The 22,067-nt window shown below is 37.1% G+C and overlaps 1 long non-coding RNA gene across 1 annotated transcript; it reads right to left on the bottom strand.

Annotated features, from left to right (window-relative positions):
* Positions 1 to 10,763: 10,763 nt before the first annotated feature.
* LOC121817376 (uncharacterized) lies at positions 10,764 to 20,993 on the bottom strand. Its single transcript, XR_006057248.2, has 3 exons — positions 20,710 to 20,993; positions 15,462 to 15,554; positions 10,764 to 12,843 (listed from the first exon to the last, which is right to left on the bottom strand). It is a non-coding gene; the product is annotated as an uncharacterized LOC121817376 (long non-coding RNA).
* Between the last annotated feature and the right edge of the window lie 1,074 nt (positions 20,994 to 22,067).

Raw genomic sequence — 22,067 nt, 5'->3', positions numbered from 1 at the left:
ATGCTGGGAGGGATTGGGGGCAGAAGAAGGGGACAACAGAGGATGAGATGGCTGCTTGGCATCACCAACTCGATGGACAAGAGTTTGGGTAAACTCTGGGAGTTGGTGATAGACAGGGAGGCCTGGCGTGTTGCAATTCATGGGGTCACAAAGAGTCAGACATGACTGAGCAACTGAACTGAACTGAACTGAAGTATTGTGAATGATCAAAACAAACAGAAAACAACCTTCGGAAACAATTTTGGATGCTGTGGCCTAAAAAAGGAAATAGACAAAATTCAAAATTCAAAGAAACAAGCATTGAAAAGATTCATGCCTGTGTTTTTTGAGGATCAGTTTAAGGAAATGAACATGAAGGGAAAAAAAAGACTCAGAATTGGTGGAGAAAGTCAGATTTCTTGATATATTTTAGAGGTTTTCATGGAGACAAAAATTTGTGTTATTCTGGGGCTTTTAGAAGGAGGGAATTGGCATTGTTACATACTCTGAAGAGATCAGTGCCATATTAAGAACTTTCTGAAAGTGTTGTCTACATGTTAAATGAGCTGCTCAACAAGTAGTGAATTCCTCATTAGCAAAAATATTTATGTCTAAGCTTGACAAGCATTTGGCAGAGGAGACTTTAAGATTCTTTACAGTATATAACTGAGAGTGAGTATCTAGTAAATAAATTAACTTTGGTGGCTCTCTTTTAGTTTCAAAGCCAACATATCAGCTGAGAAAAGAACAAATTGTTGAAGGTAAGCACCTAAAGAAAAACTGACTCCTACCTTGGGTGATGGAAGGGCTTTTCTGGTGGCTCAAAATGAAGCAACTGACAAACAACTAATCTCAAAAATATACAAGCAACTTATGCAGCTCAATTCCAGAAAAATAAATGACCCAATCAAAAAATGGGCCAAAGAACTAAATAGACATTTCTCCAAAGAAGACATACGGATGGCTAACAAACACATGAAAAGATGCTCAACATCACTCATTATTAGAGAAATGCAAATCAAAAAACCACAATGAGGTACCACTTCACACCAGTCAGAATGGCTGCGATCCAAAAGTCTGCAAGCAATAAATGCTGGAGAGGGTGTGGAGAAAAGGTAACCCTCCTACACTGTTGGTGGGAATGCAAACTAGTACAGCCACTATGGAGAACAGTGTGGAGATTCCTTAAAAAATTGCAAATAGAACTGCCTTATGACCCAGCAATCCCACTGCTGGGCATACACACCAAGGAAACTAGAATTGAAAGAGACACATGTACCCCAATGTTCATCGCAGCACTGTTTATAATAGCCAGGACATGGAAACAACCTAGATGTCCAGCAGCAGATGAATGGATAAGAAAGCTGTGGTACATATACACAATGGAGTATTACTCAGCCATTAAAAAGAATACATTTGGATCAGTTCTAATGAGATGGATGAAACTGGAGCCGATTATACAGAGTGAAGTAAGCCAGAAAGAAAAACACCAATACAGTATACTAACACATATATATGGAATTTAGAAAGATGGTAATGATAACCCTGTATGCAAGACAACAAAAGAGACACAGACGTGTAGAGCGGACTTCTGGACTCTGAGGAAAAGGGAGAGGGTGGGATGATTTGGGAGAATGGCATTGAAACATGTATACTATCATGTAAGAAACGAATCACCAGTCTATGTCCAATGCAGGATACAGCATGCTTGGGGCTGGTGCATGGGGATGACCCAGAGAGATGTTATGGGGAGGGAGGTGGGAGAGGGGGTTCATATTTGGGAACGCATGTACACCAGTTGTGGATTCATGTCAATGTGTGGCAAAACGAATACAGTATTGTAAAGTAAAATAAAGTAAAAACAAAAATTAAAAAAAAAAAAAAAGAATCTGCATGCAACACAGAAGACCTGGGTTCTATCCCTGGATCAGGAGGAAATGGCAAACCACTGCAGTATTCTTGCCTGGAGAATCCCATGGACAGAAAAGACCAGTGTGCTACCGTTCATGGGGTGGTAGTCAGACTTGACTTTCACTTTCACTTTTGGGTCATGAAAAGAGCTAATCAACCAAGGGTCACTATGGACAGGAAGGTTGAGGTTCTGCCATAGGCAGGTGTGCCTTCTGTGGAGCTCTCTACAACCACTGAAAAGAAGGGAGGTCTATAGGGACACCAGGGCTTCAAAAGGCATGTGGCTGAACCAACAAACTTAGATCTATTGGATCGGGTGGATTGTGTGAACACAGTGAGTGTGGGAGCAGCATCTCAAGCATTATTGGAGGAAGTAGGAAAATGAGGCTTCAAAGAGCAGGTAACATTAGGTCAAGGGGAAGGAAAGGCATTTTAAACAAAAGTTTAATTCTAGATTAAGGACTCCTTTAAATGAATTTTCTCCATTTTGCTGTAACAGTGAAAGCATGTTTCTGCTTCTTGATGTTTTGATATCATCATGATGGCACACCTCCAAGGAAATCACTGTGTTGATGAAATATGCTGAGCTTGCGCCAACATCCAGGCCCACACAGCCCACTGATGCTGTATTAGGAAAAACCCTTGCCCAGCAGAGATGGTGTAATTATACAGGTTGGGCGAATTGCTTAAACATAGAGCAATGCCAAATATACTTCAGGGGATTGCCTGATCTCTACCGCTGTTATGCAGTCACATATATTTTCTTCACTTCTCTGAGGCTATAACAAGCCACCATGGACAGAAACAGAAATAAAACAGCAGACTAACTGAACAGATACACAAACTGATGGCAAAAATATTCGGACCTAAAACAAGATTCAACTGCCACAGTTAATGCCAGTGAGAATTCCTAGTAGAATTTAGAAGTTGAGCCTGAACTGAAATTCAATAACACTGCAGTCCACTAACATTTACGGTCAGTTCTCTTGTAATACCCTGGTCGAAAACCCAAATGTTTTCCAACTTGATTGATACATTAAGAAACAATTTGAGGACAAAGTAGATTTGCTTTGCTTATATGATTTCATCTATGGGAAACAGTGGGAGTATGCAGAAAACTGTGCCTAGCTGAACAGAGCCATGCAAGAATGCTCAAAACATACACACTTCAAATATCTACCACCTAGTGCAGCTCATTGCCTGCGTTACGTGCTATGAACTACACTCAACCACATCTGGGATTACAACTTTCCCTCCTATTTTAGATAACTCTTCTCCCATCACTTCACATTAACAAAAGCTGCAACCCTTTTGATATCTACTTCCACATGCGAATTTAAAGTTTTTTCCCATACACATTGTACCACATACGTATTTCTTAACAACTTACCATGTGTGAAACTGTGCGAGTGTTTTAATTAGGTTCCTATCTTTGTTGTCTGATGTGGCCCTGACTAAAATTTTGACTGTTATGCCCCAGCCCCAGTTTTCCTCTAAGCCCTGTGGTTTTTAGTGTGTCAATTTGTATAAAGTCATGACTTTTTAGAAACACATACTTTACCATAAGGTCATCGCCAGTGGTTCAGATGGTAAAGAATCCGCCTGCAATGCAGGAAACCTGGGTTCGATCCCTGGCTTGAGAAGATCCCTGGGTAGGGGAATGGTAACCAACTCCAGTATTCTTGCCTGGAAAATCCCATGGACAGAGAAGCCTGGTGGGCTACGGTTCACGTGGTCACAAAGAGTCAGACACAACTGAGTGACTAACGATGCATGTCACCTAAGAGCAGCTTATAAAGTCACTGGTCAAAGACTAGGTCATAACTGAGCTAGATTTTCGACCATTTTCCCCTCAGATCTCTATTCAGTATCCTATGTGTGCAGTATCTGTAAACTAATTTTAATTACTATGAAGTAATTAAAAGCAATAATAATGACAATGCAACATTTTTCATGCATTATAAATTAGAAAATCTTTCCAAAATCTGTTGCATGCTATAGCTTGCATTTTCAAAGAAAATTACCTTGTTTGCTAAGAAGAGATTTTCAGTGACTATATCTTTCCACATACAACAAGTAATTATATCATTAAATATGACTTCCTGGAACTCATTTAATTTACAACATAGAATTATAATAAAAGCATTTGTTAATTGTTTATTTTTAAGATGTCAGGAAAATTAAACTTTGTTTTGACAGAACAATATTTTCAGAAACAATAATTTCTAGAAGACAATGATCTCAATAACATTTAGAAAGTTCTGTTTGTCCTTATAATCTTAACCAAAGTCAGGGAAATAAGGTAGTTTACAAAATGACTGCTCTGAGATTAAGCAAAGAAATTATATTTTAGTCTGGTATAACTCTTTATTGTACTCTTAAAGGGTAATCCCTTGGTTTTAGAGAAGCGCAAACAAATAAAACGCTGGCTGTGCAATGTGCTAAAACATTAGAAACTTACATGCAAATTCTTAAATGCTAGATATTGTTTTTTCCTAATCCTAGTTTTAATGGAATTGGACCATTTGTCTGCCAATACCTAGACTGAGCCGAAGGTATTAAGAGAACTGTTCAAATTGCTGCCTCATGGTGTTAAAAAATGAAGACTGTATATGACTCCTTATCCCTTTAATAATATTTTTATTTCTATTGATTTTTTCATAATCCCAGGTATTTACATGTTTTTTATAGTGGCCTAGTGCAAGAAAAGTTAGGTTATTAAGGCTAAAACTGGTCTTTAATTCATAGGGTAGTTATAAGAATTAAATGACTTAATCGTAAAGTATAAACAGAGCTTTTGGAATACAAGAAGAACCATATATATGTTTAATGAATTAATTAATATGTTGTGATTATATGCATATCTTCATAACAAGTACTTAATATCAAAAAACAATAACTATTACTGGGGAAATATATGTGAACAAATAATTATGTTTATAAAGTTTAATATTACTTATTAAAATGTATCTAGCTGAAAAATAAACCACAGAATATTTGAGAAACACATTTAATAAACTTTGTCAAACTTATATACAAGGAAACATGCACCTCCCTCTAAGGAACCTTTCTACTCTCCTCAGGTACACATGCGCTCTCTCAAAAGTTAGCTTTGTGAAAGGACTTTATCATATTGGAAGGTACATGCTAGCAACATGATGTATCGCTGATGATATGGATCTTGGTCACTGGTTAAGGTGGGTTTGCCAAGTTACTCCATTGTAAAGTTACTATTATTTTCTTTCTTCTTATTCCATTTACTATGGAAGCAAATGACGAAGTCCAGCCCACATTCAAGGAAGTAGAAGGAGGGCTGTAGAGGCCTGCTCTACCTCCTGGCGATGAGAATATCTAAATTATTTGGAATTCTTCTGTGGGGAAAATCTGTTCCTTCTCTCCATTTACTTACTTATGCAATCATTTTTTATATCAGTATGGATTCATGCCTATTTCGTTTTTACTCTGGATTGTAATCTAATGCCACATTATTTATTTTGTTGCTCAAATTGCTTCAACTTTGACCATTGGGAGTTTTCTCTTTGTTTGGTTGGGTTATTTGTTTTGTTTTGTTTTTTAGTTTTTGGTCGGTTTCAGATTGACTATTAAGTCCCTTTGGCAAGTACTTTTGTTTTTTGAGAGCTTTTTTGCTTTCTAGAATCACCAGATTCTAAATACATCAGATATTTTCTCTGCTCAAGCCATGGAATCAGCCATTTCTTTAAGAAACCTGAAGCATTATTCAGTTCAGTTTAGTTCAGTTCAGTTCAGTTCAGTCACTCAGTCGTGTCCAACTCTTTGCGACCCCATGAACCACAGAACGCCAGGCCTCCCTGTCCATCACCAACTCCCAGAGTTTACCCAAACTCATGTCCATCGAGTCGGTGATGACATCCAGCCATCTCATTTTCTGTTGTCCCCTTCTCCTCCTGCCCTGAATCTTTCTCAGCATCAGGGTCTTTTCCAATGAGTCAACCCTTCACATCAGGTGGCCAAAGTATTGGAGTTTCAGTTTTGGCATCAGTCCTTTCAATGAACACCCAGGACTGAACTCTTTTAGTATGGACTGGGTGGATCTCCTTGCAGTCCAAGGGACTCTCAAGAGTCTTCTCCAACACCACAGTTCAAAAGCAGCAGTTCTTTGGCACTCAGCTTTCTTCACAGCCTAATTCTCACATCCATACGTGACCACTGGAAAAACCATCAAATCCCTTATGATTATACAGTGGAAGTGAGAAATAGATTTAAGGGCCTAGATCTGATAGATAGAGTGCCTGATGAACTATGGAATGAGGTTAGTGACATTGTACAGGAGACAGGGATCAAGACCATTCCCATGGAAAAATGCAAAAAAGCAAAATGGCTGTCTGGGGAAGCCTGACAAATAGCTGTGAAAAGAAGAGAGGTGAAAAACAAAGGAGAAAAGGAAAGATGTAAGCATCTGAATGCAGAGTTCCAAAGAATAGCAAGAAGAGATAAGAAAGCCTTCTTCAACGACCAATGCAAAGAAATAGAGGAAAACAACAGAATGGGAAAGACTAGAGATCTCTTTAAGAAAATTAGAGATACCAAAGGAACATTTCATGCAAAGATAGGCTCGATAAAGGACAGAAATGGTCTGGACCTAACAGAAGCAGAAGATATTAAGAACAGGTGGCAAGAATACATGGAAGAACTGTACAAAAAAGATCTTCACGACCCAGATAATCATGATAATGTGATCACTAATCCAGAGCCAGACATCTTGGAATGTGAAGTCAAGTGGGCCTTAGAAAGCATCACTATGAACAAAGCTAGTGGAGGTGATGGAATTCCAGTTGAGCTGTTTCAAATCCTGAAAGATGATGCTGTGAAAGTGCTGCACTCAATATGCCAGCAAGTTTGGAACACTTAGCAGTGGCCACAGGACTGGAAAAGGTCAGTTTTCATTCCAATCCCAAAGAAAGGCAATGCCAAAGAATGCTCAAACTACAGCACAGCTGTACTCATCTCACATGCTAGTAAAGTAATGCTCAAAATTCTCCAAGCCAGACTTCAGCAATACGTGAACCATGAACTTGCAGATGTTCAATCTGGTTTTAGAAAAGGCAGAGGAACCAGAGATCAAATTGCCAACATCTGCTGGATCATGGAAAAAGCAAGAGAGTTTCAGAAAAACATCTATTTCTGCTTTATTGACTATGCCAAAGCCTTTGACTGTGTGGATCACAATAAACTGTGGAACATTCTGAAAGAGATGGGAATCCCAGACCCCCTGACCTGCCTCTTGAGAAATCTGTATGCAGGTCAGGAAGCAACAGTTAGAACTGGACATGGAAAAACAAACTGGTTCCAAATAGGAAAAGGAGTACATCAAGGCTGTATATTGTCACCCTGCTTATTTACCTTATATGCAGAGTACATCATGAGAAACGCTGGACTGGGAGAAACGCTAGGCTGGAAAAACACAAGCTGGAATCAAGATTGCTGGGAGAAATATCAATAACCTCAGATATGCAGATGATACCACCCTTATGGCAGAAAGTGAAGAGGAACTAAAAAGCCTCTTGAAAGTGAAAGAAGAGAGTGAAGAAGTTGGCTTACAGCTCAACATTCAGAAAATGAAGATCATGGCATCCGGTCCCATCACTTCATGGGAAATAGATGGGGAAACAGTGGAAACAGTGTCAGACTTTATTTTGGGGGGCTCCAAAATCACTGCAGATGGTGACTGCAGCCATGAAATTAAAAGACACTTACTCCTTGGAAGGAAAGTTATGACCAACCTAGATAGTATATTCAAAAGCAGAGACATTATTTTGCCGACTAAGGTCCATCTAGTCAAGGCTATGGTTTTTCCTGTGGTCATGTATGGATGTGAGAGTTGGACTGTGAAGAAGGCTGAGTGCCGAAGAACTGATGCTTTTGAACTGTGGTGTTGGAGAAGACTCTTGAGAGTCCCTTGGACTGCAAGGAGATCCAACCAGTCCATTCTGAAGTAGATCAACCCTGGGATTTCTTTGGAAGGAATGATGCTAAAGCTGAAACTCCGGTACTTTGGCCACCTGATGCAAAGAGTTGACTCATTGGAAAAGACTCTGATGCTGGGGAGGGATTGGGGGCAGGAGGAGAAGGGGACGACAGAGGATGAGATGGCTAGATGGCATCACGGACTCAGTGGATGTGAGTCTGAGTGAACTCCAGGAGATGGTAATGGACAGGGAGGCCTGGCGTGCTGCGATTCATGGGATTGCAATGAGTCGGACACGACTGAGTGACTGAACTGAACTGAACTTTACTAGACGGACCTTTGTTGGCAAAGTAATATCTCTGCTTTTTAATATGCTTGGTTGGTCATAAGTTTCCTTCCAAGGAGTAAGCGTCTTTTAATTTCATGGCTGCAATCACCATCTGCTGTGATTTTGGAGCCCCAAAAATAAATCTGACACTGTTCCCACTGTTTCCCCATCTATTTCCCATGAAGTAATGGGACCGGATGCCATGATCTTCATTTTCTGAATGTTGAGCTTTAAACCAACTTTTTCACTCTCCTCTTTCACTTTCATCAAGAGGCTTTTAGTTCCTCTTCACTTTCTGTCATAAGGGTGGTGTCATCTGCATATCTGAGGTTATTGATATTTCTCCCTGCAATCTTGATTCCAGCTTGTGTTTCTTCCAGTCCAGCGTTTCTCATGATGTACTCTGCAAATAAGGTAAATAAGCAGGGTGATAATATACAGCCTTGACGTACTCCTTTTCCTATTTGGAACCAGTCTGTTCCATGTCCAATTCTAACTGTTGCTTCCTGACCTACATATAGGTTTCTCAAGGGGCATTTAGGAAATCAAGATCTGGATGCTGTTGGGGCCCAAGGTAGACCACCCCAAAATATGCTTCAATGGCATATTGTTTTGAATCAAAATTTCTTAGAAATGGCCAGTGCAAGAAGGAAATTTTGACCCTTCTCTCTGCTTCTCTGAAAGCAGGAAATAAATCTTTCATGTAAAAGGTGCACTCCATGTACCCAGAGGTAGACAAACGTCCTTATCACCAATAGGGAATTCAGGGTGTTGAGGGAAGCCCGTACAAACAAGCCTTGGTTCTTCTTTACTGATTTACTACCCAAGCCCAAATTTAAGTTCCTTACTGATTAAATACCCAAAGCCCAAGTTTCTTTTTCCTGTCAATTCCTCTCAAATTTCTTGCTGCTTTGTGTAATATTTGCCTGCTCTTACGTCCCATATCTTTAAGACCTCTGAGCACATGAATTAAAACTTGCTTTTTTTCTGTTAATCTTCCTTTTATCGATTCTGTTATTTGTCCAGCTACAAAATTCAAGCAAGGTTGAGGGGGGAAATTTTCCCCTTCCCAGCAATACCAAGGGTGCTTGTTGCTACTTATATGTCACTACTCCTAGGCTTTCTTGACAGACAGAGCTAGAAAATGTATGTGTGCTTACCAATCCATTTTTATACACATTTCCACAATTATGTCTGTATCAACATCTGGATCATTCATCAGCCCCTCAACATACAGCATCCATTTCTTTATTCTTTCAGACATTCCCAGTATATACACAAACAGGCTCAGAATTGTTAGTCTGCACTCCCTGATCTATGTCCATGAATAAGACATTTACCAACTGGAGCAGAGTTTATGTACAGTTCCATTCTGCCTTTTGCTTGACAGCATTCTGTTAAAATACTGTTTTCCAAATTTATGTTTGACCTACATCATTTGTGTCATGTGACATCCCTGGATATCATGCAAGTTACCATCATGCAAATGAACTTAAACAAGAGTTTTTAAAAGTATGAATTACTGTTTCATGGTGTTTTCCAAGAAATTTCTGTCCTTAGAGGGATTAAAACTTAATGGCATTTTCTGTCTTGTTAATTTTACAGGTTTTGAACCTGTCACAGTTTTTATTCAGGTGAGCGTTTGTCCATTCATGCAAGCACAGAGCAGTCAAGAATGATTTCGGTTAAAAGCAGGCATAGTTTAAGGTGAGCAGCAGAAAATAATTCTTTTGGGGTGAACTGGACTGTAAATAAGGAGCATCTTCTCCCAAGTCAGCTTTTACATTACTTTGTTCCAAGTTTCTAAATGCTGAAATACTAACAAGAGCAACTGATCTCATTAGCAAAGATTTTATATTTAATATATAAATTCTCCTGGGAACAAGCACAAGCGACCTCAAAAGGACAGACCCAAAGCTAGTGAAGTACTTGGATCTGTTTTTGTTTTTGGTTTTGTTTTGTTGCGGGGGGGGGGGGTGTCTACAAAATTTTTTAAATACTTAAAAAGCTTTAAATTGAATTAAAAGCAATTGAAGCAAAGATTTATATCTTGGACATGTAGCTATTCTAATGCTGCTCTTTAAATGAATGTTGATTGAATTAGAATACATTCTGAAACTTAGCAGCAGCAGCAACAACAGCCAGAGTGTTAAAGCTGGAATGTTGGTGACTGCTAAAAAAAAAAGTGTAAATTGCCAGGAATGATATGAAGAAAATGAATTGAGTACAGAAAGGTGAGGTTAGCCAAAGCAAACTCTTACAATTTCAAAATTTGCTTGGTGTTACCCCTCCCTACCAGGAAAGGAGAGAGAATTTATATTTTTCTCTCTACATCTTTCTTTCTCAATTATATTGCCTCCCATGTCCAAGATTCTGAACCCAATCTAAGAAACTAATAATTTAGCTACAGTGTGATTTAAATGGGTATTTCATAGCTAACTAAAATACTTAAGAACTATGCTTAATTTAGTTTTAAAACTACAATGACTTCAAAACCCAAAAACAAATTTAAAATAAGTTTTAGCAAAGAAATAAGATAATATGATGAAGTAAAACATGTACATTGTAAGAATATTAATAAATTGTGAGAAAACACCATTAAAAGATATTTAATAAGTTTAATTCATAACTCTCATCTCATAAAAATATAAAAAACATTCAAAGATTGTATTTAATTCAGTAAATAATAAGTGGACATGTAAATCATGATGTAATATAATGTAAAGAATTTAAAGAATTCTGATTGGAGGCAATCAAAAAACAAAGTTGCAAAGAGTTGTAAAACCACAGGGAAGTAATCAGTTATATCTTCACCACAGACAATTTATATTCCAATGGACAGGAACATTTTCACTATGATCAGCTTACATTATAAGTAGTTAAAGACAATGAAAGGGAGAGATAACCAGGAAGGGAATGGTAAACAGGTGTTAACTGACAAACCTAAAACAATTTAGTAACAAATTTGATATTCTTTATTCCAGGAAAAACATCCCGGTATAGGGAAAGCTCAAAGCCTCACAAGCAGTGATGCACTCTTTCTGAAGGGTTTGAGGAAATAGTGAGTTTTTCAGAGAATTAAAAGAGGCAGTTCATAAAGAATGTATCATTGGCTAGAGTGTCAGGGATTTCCTTATAAGTCTCAGTTCAGTTCAGTTCAGTCACTCAATCATGTCCGACTCTTTGTGACCCCATGAATTGCAGCAGACCAGGCCTCCCTGTCCATCACCAACTCCCGGAGTTCACTCAAACTCATGTCCATTGAGTCGGTGATGCCATCCAGCCATCTCATCCTCTGTCGTCCCCTTTTCCTCCTGCCCCCAATCCCTCCCAGCATCAGAGTGTTTTCCAATGAGTCAACTCTTCACATGAGGTGGCCAAAGTACTGGAGTTTCAGCTTGTAAGTCTAGCAGGTCCTATTTTCTAGGGTAAAGTAAATTGGCTAGAGTTGAGTTGGAGATTGTGAATAGTATGATTTTCTGACAGGTATTTCCTGTAAGTCCAGGCTGACTCAGATTTAGATTTTGATATGGGCTGAGCCACTAGGTTAGCCTCCATTATCTGAGTCCCCATATACAATCTAAGTTTATTACATGATACCTGCTAATCTTTGTGAAATTTGATGAAAGGACACTTCACTCAGAATGGAGATGAGAGGCCAGAAAAGAGAAATTAATTAAATAGTATTAAAGACTGAATTACAAAAAGAGTAAACACCTCAATTAGCTCTTCCCGTGTACAATCCTATCTCCTAGGAAACCAACATCAATACCCTTTTCTTAAAAAAAACATTCTCTTAACATAAGATCTAGCTTTTGAATAACTCGGTATTTACTCAAAGAAACTGAAAACCTATGTTCGTACAAAAACCTAGGCATGGGTATTTATAGCAGCTTTGTTCATAATTGTTAAAACTTAAAAGCAACCAAAATGTTCTTCAGTAGATGAATGGATAGATAAACAGATGCATGTAGACAATGGAACCTTATTGACTGAAAAGAAATGAACTACCGAACCACAAAAAGACATGGGGGAACCTTAATGTATATTACAAAGTGAAAGATACCAATCTGAAAAACTGCATACTGCATGATTGCAATTATATAACATTCTGGAAAAGGCAGAAATGTGGAAACTAGAGAGATTAGTGGTTTCCAGGGGTTGTGGGAGGTGGGATGAATAAATATGTAGATCAGAGAGGATTTTTAGGGGAGTGAAAATAATACCCTTCTGAGTCAGGCCCCAGCAAATGGTTCTCCTGCCTGGTGTTGCTTGAGTCAGTAGGAGGAGCTGGAGTTGAATTCAGAAACAAAGAAAAGCCTTATTGTCAAAGAGCAGAGAGGCCCAAGTTAGTTCTAGAAGGCAGGGTCCCCCAGAAAGGTCATGGGCAGGGCTTCTGGATTGCCTTATAGGGTTCTGGTCAGCGAGGTAGGGGTGGCATTCTCCCAAGGCCAATGCATCTGGGCTGCTCATGGCTCCAGACTGCAGTGCCCAGTACAGGCTCCACGCACAGCCCACCGTTGGTGTCTGGGTCGGAGGTGTCATGCACAGCGCCTTTGCACAGAGTCCTGAGAGCGGAGGTGTCCATGCAGCTGCTTCCCTCCAGGAACTCTGGTCTGAAAGGCCAGGTGCAAGGCCCTTGCTGGTGGTTTCCTAGAGCCAGTGAAACTAGGCTCCACTTGGAGGAAAAGAATAAAAGAAAAATTAGAATTTTAATTTTATTACTCAGATTCCATTTTTATTTCCCAGGAATTGTTAATGGGCTTTGACGGTGACAAAAATACTCTATATGATGTTATAATGATGAATACGTGTCATTATATGTTTATCCAAACCCATAAAATGAATGTACAATGCCAAGAGTGAACCTCAAGGTAAACTGTCAACTTTGGCTGATAATGGTTATTGATGTAGTTTCCTCAACTGGCAAATTTACCAGTCTGGTGGGGATGCTGATACACAGGAGGCGGTGCATGTAGAGGCAGAGAGTACATTGGAGATTTCTAAGTATCTTCCTCCCAATTTGCTGTGAACCAAAGACTGCTCAAAAATAAATCAAAGTTTAAAAAAAAAAAATCAACACTGACTATCCCTCCCAAAACAAAAAACAAACCACAGTTGCTAACTGCTTTTGCTAGCCACTGTGTTTGTAAATGATTTACTCCCATTATTATGTTTTTTAAGATACATTTTTTAGGTACCTTGACTATGAAATGCTAATGAAAGTACAGCTTTCTAACCTCACCTATGCCCCTTGCTCTGATGTTAACTTGTCTTTAATATCTTATGTATGATTTCCCTTACTGTTTTCATCAGCTCACTCCTCACCCAATGGTTTTTAAATTAAATACCACCTCTACATAGAGGCCTCCTTAACACAACCATTTCATCTTCCCTGTATTACTTACTTTCTCATTTCTTTCTAAACGTACCCCCTCAACCATGCAAGTTAATTGGCATAGTGTTATTTGTTTACAATAATAATCTGCAAAAATTGTTGTGTTGTTATTGCCATTGTTGTTATCTATCTCTCCCCCACACACAGACTGTAAGTTGCAGGAAATTAAGGATCATTCAAATTATTAATATCTTCTTAGTTAGTGGAAATTAGATGAGTGAGAATCAGTCCTTGCTCTTAAAATGTTCACTGTCTAATGGAAGGGACAGATACGTAAATTCCCTATAAACTGTATATTTCAATTGTTCAGAATTTCATAAGATTTCTTTTTCAGAGCACACTCATCATTAGTAGTAAAGCAAATGGAAAGCATTTCTTGTGAAACTAAATGTTACCTGCATTCTTGTGGTAAGCATCTACCAAAGAAAGTTTTATCAAGCAACTGCTATGGTTAAGGTACCTTAAGCAAATGAGATCCTGAAGTCCTACTGATGAATAACATCACATTAAGGAAACCTAAGGTACATACATAACCCACTAACAAACATAGTCCATTAACCACCAATAAAAGTCAGCCTTTGTCAAGTGCCAAATGAGAGAGGCAAATAATAAATATTTTTTGAGTTGAGGGTAGGCAGACATCATTTTGATGGGGACAGCAGAGAGAGTTTTCACAGAGTAAACTGTGCTTAAGTTGGAGCCTTTATAACATGATTTAGGTGAGTGGGGAGAGGATAAAGGACACCTTAGAATCTATATGGCTTGTTCAGTCCACAGTGAATGGTTTGTCTAAAGTAGACACAGCACTTCCTTCTGGGGCCTCAATCCAGCCTTACTGCCTCCCAAGACTTTAGTCTACCTGTGTGATTTGTCCTTCCAGTTAAGTCTTCTGCCTCTTTAAGCCTGTGAAGATCATAAAACTGTTACTCTACTTAAGTTATAACAGATAGTCTATATCAAAAAATAACTCATGCTTAACGTGAGCATTCCCAATAGGGCTATTTCAATCTCAAATTATATTTGCTCCAAGGAAAGCACACAATGAATCACAATGAAGCTGGGGCGGGGGGGGTGGGGGGAATGCATCAATGGGCAAAAATAGCACTGAGTGTCTTCCAAGTATACACAATTAGGGAAAATTCTGGGGTAATGGATGACTATTGTATAGAACACGCGGGGACAGTTTAGTCCATCTTTATTAGCTCCACATTGCAAATCAACATTTCCCCAAAGAATTTCTAAATCATTCCCCTTAGTGCTACAGTGTCAGGGTCACTGAGGTCAGGATCTCCTCACTTCAGTTATGGACAATCCTTTGTCCCTTGGTTTTCAGCTTTGGGCACAGGAAATTGCTGAAAGCAGAAGGCAGGCTTTGTTGTTTCCTCTTGCCTCAAGGGCCAGGAATAGTCATTTAATTCAATTAAAAGTTGTACTTATCCATAATATATGTACAGATTTCTGACTTGCAAGAAAAAATTCAATCAGGTTAATTTAAAGCACTTCCAGACGTCCTGAATGCCCTCTGAGGCTGCCAGCCTGCGCTTCTCCAGTCTTCTCTATTGCCCGTCTAGTTGTCCAGTTAGAGCGTTATTTCATGTTCCTCCCTCTTCAGTTACCTCAGTACAAATGGTCTCCAGTTCCTGATAATCCCCCGTCCTCTGTGTCTCTGGCCTCTGCCCCTTTCTTTCAGATCATGACAAGACTATTGTAAATAATAGTTGTAATAAACTGCTTCTAGCTAGTTTTTCTCCCTCTATCATGTCTTCTAAAATCCTTACTCTATTCAGTTGTTGGATGGAGCTTCTGACATCATTTCCTTCATCCTCCTTCCTCACTATTCCTCAAGGTCCTGATGGGAGTCATTGTTTCCCAATGCTTCAAACATGTATGTTACTTACACAAGCAAACAGAAAATGTTTTTTTCAAAACTGCAAATGTTTATCTCATTTTTGTCCAAACCTCTTCCTCTTGAATCCCATCCAAATAAACATCTAAACAAAAGAAAACAAAAAGACATCAATCCTTAATAGTAGAGATATTAATAACTACAAAAAAGCATTTGATAGTCTTCCCTACTTCTTAATGCTTATGAAATGGAAGGAAAATCTCAAAATAATGAATACAATTCTAGCTGTGCTTAAGTGAGGAAAATTTTAAACCTCATACTATAACCCCAAATAAAAGAAATGAGAAAAAGTAAAATTTTTAAAAACTTATTTGAACCAAATTGAAAGTTGATAACAGAAATAAAACACCTTTGAAGTCCCTGGGCCCAGTGAAAGTTCTCAGAATGAAATGGGAGAAAATTACTCATACTCCAATAGCATCAAGTAAAAGCATAGGTTGGAGTATGTGTGTAAGCTGTGTGGAAGACAAGAATCAAATTTGCTTTCTTCCTGAAAATTGGCATAGGTCAGCACTCACAGAAATAAAGTAAGTTCTGTTGTTCAGCAACATTGTTTTTCTGGTATCCAAAATAAGATGACTGAGATCTAGAGGCATGTATATTTTAAAAGGAGCATATACCATAGATAACTGTGCAGGCACAAATTTTAATTAGAGCACCAAACAAAAATTACTGAGCCATTGGGAAATACCTTAATTCACCTTCTCACCTGAAGATGGAGAAATAAATCTAATCATCAAAAACATTTCAAACAGAACAAGATGAGCCCCAATCTGAAAGAGCCTGACCCAAGCAGATTAGAAATTTGATTAAAAAATCTTAAATGGAAAATCTCCATCCAAACAAAAGAGGAGAAGGAAAATTTGACATAACTTCTTTCTCAGTGATTAGTAGATCAAGTGGACAATGTGTTTTGTAAATAATACTATTGATAAAGTTGACCTAATAGAGTAATTATCTAAATCTACATTCCACTAGAATTTCAAAAAGATTTCATTTAAAAAAAAAGACCAAGTGCAACAAGACCTTTGTCATTAGAACTGATGAGAGTGTGACTTATGTATTTTGATGCTGATCCTGAGATTCACTGAACTAATAAATATATATCCAGATATATATTACATATACCAAAACAATGCTCTTATAACCAAATGTCCATGATACAAAAATCAACCTAATAAACCTAAATAAATAATCACCAAAAAATCAATGAAAAGTGAAGTAGTGAGCACGGTATTATTTGCCCCAAAAGCAATATAATCCCAGAGATAAAAAAGTATCATATCAACGTAAAAACCGAAAAAAAAAAAAAAACCCACGAAAACAATCTCTTCTAAGTAAGTCTTGGACCAATGATGAAATTGATACCACAGTCTATTTTTTTTAAATTTCATTGAGATATAATTCTAATATCATACAATTAGCTGATTTAAAGCATACAGGGTGGAGCCTTCCCTAGTGGTTAAGACTTCCACCTTTCACTTCAGGGAGTGCAGTTTCAATCCCTGATTGGGGAACTAAGATCCCAATTACCTTCAGGCCAAAAAAACAAAACAAAACATAAAACAACAGAAACAATGTTGTAACAAATTCAATAAGGAGTTACAAAAAAATTCCATATAAAAAAATCTTTAAAAAATTAAAAATAAAGCATACACTGTATTCTTTTTCAGTGTATTTACAAGGTTATGTAAGCATTACCACTAATTTTAAAATATATTCATCTCCCCTAAGAGACTCATTGAAAAAGACTTTGATGCTGGGAGGGATTGGGGGCAGGAGGAGAAGGGGACGACCGAGGATGAGATGGCTGGATGGCATCACTGACTCGATGGACGCGAGTCTGAATGAACTCCGGGAGATGGTGATGGACAGGGAGGCCTGGCGTGCTGTGATTCATGGGGTCACAAAGAGTCGGACACGACTGAGCGACTGAACTGAACTGAACTGAAGAGATGAATATATGACCATTATCCTTCACTTCCCTTTTTCTCAGAACCCTCCACAACATGCCCTGTCCTCAGCCACTGGCAATAGCTAATACACTTTGTGTCTCTATGGCCTTTAAATTATGGACACCTTATATAAATGGAATCATATAGTATATATTTCTTGTGACTATTTTCTTTACCTTAGAATAATATTTCCAAAGCTCATCCATGTTGTAGGATTAAGCATTACTTGATTTCTTTTTTAAAGCTGAATAATAGTCTTTGGTATGGATATACCACATTTTGTCTATCCATTCATCAGTTGATAGCTGAAGTGTTTCCATTCTTCTTTATTATGAATAATGCTGCTATACTAATTCATGTACAAGATTTCATATGGACATACTCATCAGTTCTCTTTATATATAACTAATGGTGGAATTGCTCACATGAAAATTTTATTTTTAACCTTTTAAGGGAACATTCTAACTGTTCTGTAAAGTAGCGACAGCATAGTTAATCCCAATCACCAATATATGAAGATTCTGATTTAACATCCTTGCCAATTCTTTTTACTGTCTAACTCTTTTATTATAAGCATCCAAATGGGTATGACGTGGAGAAGGAATGGCAATCCACTCCAGTATTCTTGCTTGGAGAATCCCATGGGCGGAGGAGCCTGGCAGGCTAGGGTCCATGGGTTCGCAAAGAGTCAGACATGACTGAGCGACTCACACACACACACAATGGGTATGAAGCTGTATTTGACTGTGCTTCTGATCTACATTTCCCAAATGTTAATGTCATTGTGCTTCTTGGCCATTTGTAGACCATTTTTGAAGAAATATCTATTCAAATTCTTTGCCCATTTTTAAATTAAGCTATTTTTCATTTTATTGTTAAGGTGAAAGGGTTCTTTACATATCATACATATAAATCCCACAAGATATATGATTTGCAAATATTTTCTCCTAATCTGTGATTTATCTTTTCACTTCCTTGATGAAAGATAAGTCACACATTTGTAACATGTAAGGTTTTAATTGTGATTATTTCATATTTATCTCCTTATTTTTCTATTATTGTTTATCCTTTTGGTGTCACACCTAAGAAATTCTGCCTAATCCCAAGTCACAAAAATGTACTCCTACTTTTTTTTTCTTAGAGCTTTGTATCTTTGATTTACACTTATATCACTGATTCATTTGGAGTTAAGTTTTCACATGCTATGAAATCTAACTTCATTACTTTGCATATGGTTATCAATTGTCCCAACACCATTTGTTGAAAAGAGTATTCTTCCTCTATTGAATAGTTCTGACACCCTTGTTAAAAAATCATTTGAACTTAAATGTAAGGGTTTATTTCCAAAACTCTCAATTTCCTTCCATTGACCTCTGTGTTATATACTGTCGTATTTGTATAGCAGCATCACACTATTTTGTTTACTGTAATTTTGTCATGACTTTGCAATCATCGAGTAAGGGCCTTTCAAAATTATTTTTCTTTGTCAAAATTATTTTAGCTTTTCTGGGCTCCTTGAACTTTCACATGAGTTTTAGAATTAATTTATCAATTTATGAGGAGTGCCAGCAAGGATATTCATAGAGACTATATTGAATCTGTAGATTGAATCTGGGGACTATTGCCATTTTACCAATATTGTTATCTCCTATCTAAGAATGTGAATTTTTTGCCATTATTTAAATCTTTATTTTGTAACATTATTTTGTAGTTTTCAGAGTACAATCATGCATTACCCTTACTGATTTTGATCAAGTATTTTATTTCTTTTGATAGTATTATAAATGAGTTAATTAATTTTCAAATTTTTAATTGCTAGCATATTTTTTGTGTGTATTAGTTTGTATTCTGAAGTCTGAATAGAGACTGAAGTCTAAAAAGAGATTGAAGTCTCTTTTTAGTTTTAATCAAAGTTGTATTTGTTTTGTGGATTCCTTAGGAATTTCTATATGTAATGTCATCTGCATATGAAGCTAGTTTTGTTTCTTCCATTTCTCACCTAATTGTTGTGGCTAGAACATCCGGTACAGTGTTAAATAGAAGTGTTGAGAGTAAATGTCTGACTTATTCCTGATTTTTAGAAAAATATTTGGTTTTTCACCTTTAAATCTGATGTTTATTGTAGGGTTTTCACAGATGCCCTTTATCAGGTTGAGGAAGTCCCTATTATTCTTAGTTTGCCCAGTATTTTTAGCATTAAAAAAATGGTAATTTTGTGAAATATCAAATCTACTGAGATTGTTATATGATATCATATCATTAATCACTTTTCAGATGTGAAACCAAGTTTGCATCCCTTGGATAAATTTGTATTTGTTCTTTTTTTCTTATTTTTTTATTTCCTTATCGGTATTCTCTATTTGGTGAGATATTGTCATCTCTTCCTTTAATTGTTCAGATATGATTCTCTTAACTTTTTGCACATAATTATAATGGTTGCTTTGGAGTTTTTGTCTGCTAAGCGTACCATCTGCGCCCTTTCAAAAGCAATATTTATTGAGTGAAGATCCAGCAGCAAAGTGTATACTTATATAGAATTTATCTTAGTTATCAAGGTAATTGAAACTTTAAACTTCTTTTTTTTTGAAAATTGGTATTATTTAATTAAACCATGGTAACTGATCAGAACTATGGAAAGAGACTATATATACATCTATCTATATGTAATTTCACATATTAGCTAAATTTTATAATTAATTTAATTACCAACCATTATTAATGATCATTTTCACTAAAGGACTTCTGAAGTATTTGCATTATTTTTCAATACAGAAATAACTTGCACCCCTCCAAATATGCACATATACACACACAAAGCAGGAGAAAGTCATTAAAGATAAAATATATCTAAAATTTTATTTAAAAATCTGTATCTATCAATATTCCAAATTAAATTCTTTGATAAAGGTATTCTATCATCCAGAAAAAAGAGAGCTAACACTCTTTCACCCTCCACCAAACAATGCTACTTTCTAGTAAAACTTATTGCATTTTTCACATGAAAAGATAAGATTTAAAATATAATAAAAAAAGGAATAAAATTGATAGCCTAGAGATTGCAGAAGATTCACTCCTTGATCATATGGCAGAGTATACGAGCAGCAAATTTGGTACCTTGTGTTTTAAAATCCTTTGACTTATGAAACATAAGAGTTTTGTGAAGTGCTTTCTAGCTTAGCTTTGGTTTCTGAGCTACTTATGTTAAGAATGATCACTTTAAGCAAAGCCATAAATAAAATTACTTTCTCAAGACAAAAGATCAACTGAACAAATTTTGTTGCTTACCTTGCTTCACTTGCCTTCAGATAGCCGGTCAGAGTTAGCTTTTCACATTTTGGGTACAATCCCAGTTACTTAATGACTGCGTCTATAAACAAATGTACTGATAGCTATATACCATGAAGGATCGCTATAATATTTTGTCAGAATTTGAATTTTATATGCATTCTAGATCTTAGATTTTTGTCCTTTCAAGGTCACGTCTGTTGTTGCAGTACCATGGGGACCTACCCCAAATTCCTATAACAGGAAAACTATTCATCCTCATTCAACAGGAACAGAATGTCTCTGGAAAAAATTTCATCAGCCTAATGGAAACCACCCACATGGCACTGGTAATCTATCTTCCTGAGAAAGCACTGAAGAAAGCTACTGGGCTTATAAATCCCAATTGTGGCAAAAGGTGACACAAGAGTTGCTTATCTGCCTGTTCCAGGGTCTTATAGTCACAAAATAAGCTCTCTTCTTAAATGGTCTTCTAAAATTGCTATACAAAATAAAATTCCTGCCTTGTAACTGAATTTGTGTTACCTGGAAAGAATAACACATTAGCTTGTTTACACATTAGCAGAAAGCATCTTATATAAGAAAGGTTTTACTACCCACTGTGATAGGAGGCATGGGACCATTAATTCATTCAACAAATCTTTTAAATGCCTATTATGTGAATCCCTGAGAGGATAATATCAGAGCTGGAAATGAAAATGGGAAACTGAAGCAATTACCTCTGAAGAAAGGTGTAGGGTTTTGTTCTTAATCATTTTGATCAATAGTTGGGTCAATTATTGCAAAGATTCTGCAAATGAAAATGCTGAGCAGGCATTGTTCACAGAATGAATTGAATGTGTTACATTCCAGTGCACTGCCCTTTTTTTTTTTTTTTTTTTTATCTTGTATATAATTCTCACTGACGGACTCGATGGACGTGAGTCTGAGTGAACTCCGGGAGTTGGTGATGGACAGGGAGGCCTGGCGTGCTGTGATTCATGAGGTCGAAAAGAGTCGGACATGACTGAGCAACTGAGCTGAACTGAACTGAGAGAAACTAACCACAAACTACTTCAAAAGTATAGTATAATACATACTAATTAGTTTCTCACATATAATTTCTGACTCACTGAACATCACAATTACAATCACTATTAAGGGAGGAGCCTGTGATACTCATTTGGTTAGAAAAAGAAAACTCGTTATTTCACTATGGTAATGTGCACTGACACAAGGACTCTTAGGAATGAAGGTTTTGATGAATGAATATGATCAGTGGTATATGAATTTTGTTTATACAATCTTTGTAAGAGATAACTTCATCCAACTTTGAATGATGTTTTGTCCAATTTCTTAAACAGAAGAATCACAGCATC

The sequence above is a fragment of the Ovis aries genome, chromosome 20 (genome assembly GCF_016772045.2).
Source record: "Ovis aries strain OAR_USU_Benz2616 breed Rambouillet chromosome 20, ARS-UI_Ramb_v3.0, whole genome shotgun sequence".
Classification (NCBI taxonomy): Eukaryota; Metazoa; Chordata; class Mammalia; order Artiodactyla; family Bovidae; genus Ovis; species Ovis aries.
This window is presented reverse-complemented; position numbering and strand designations above follow the sequence as displayed.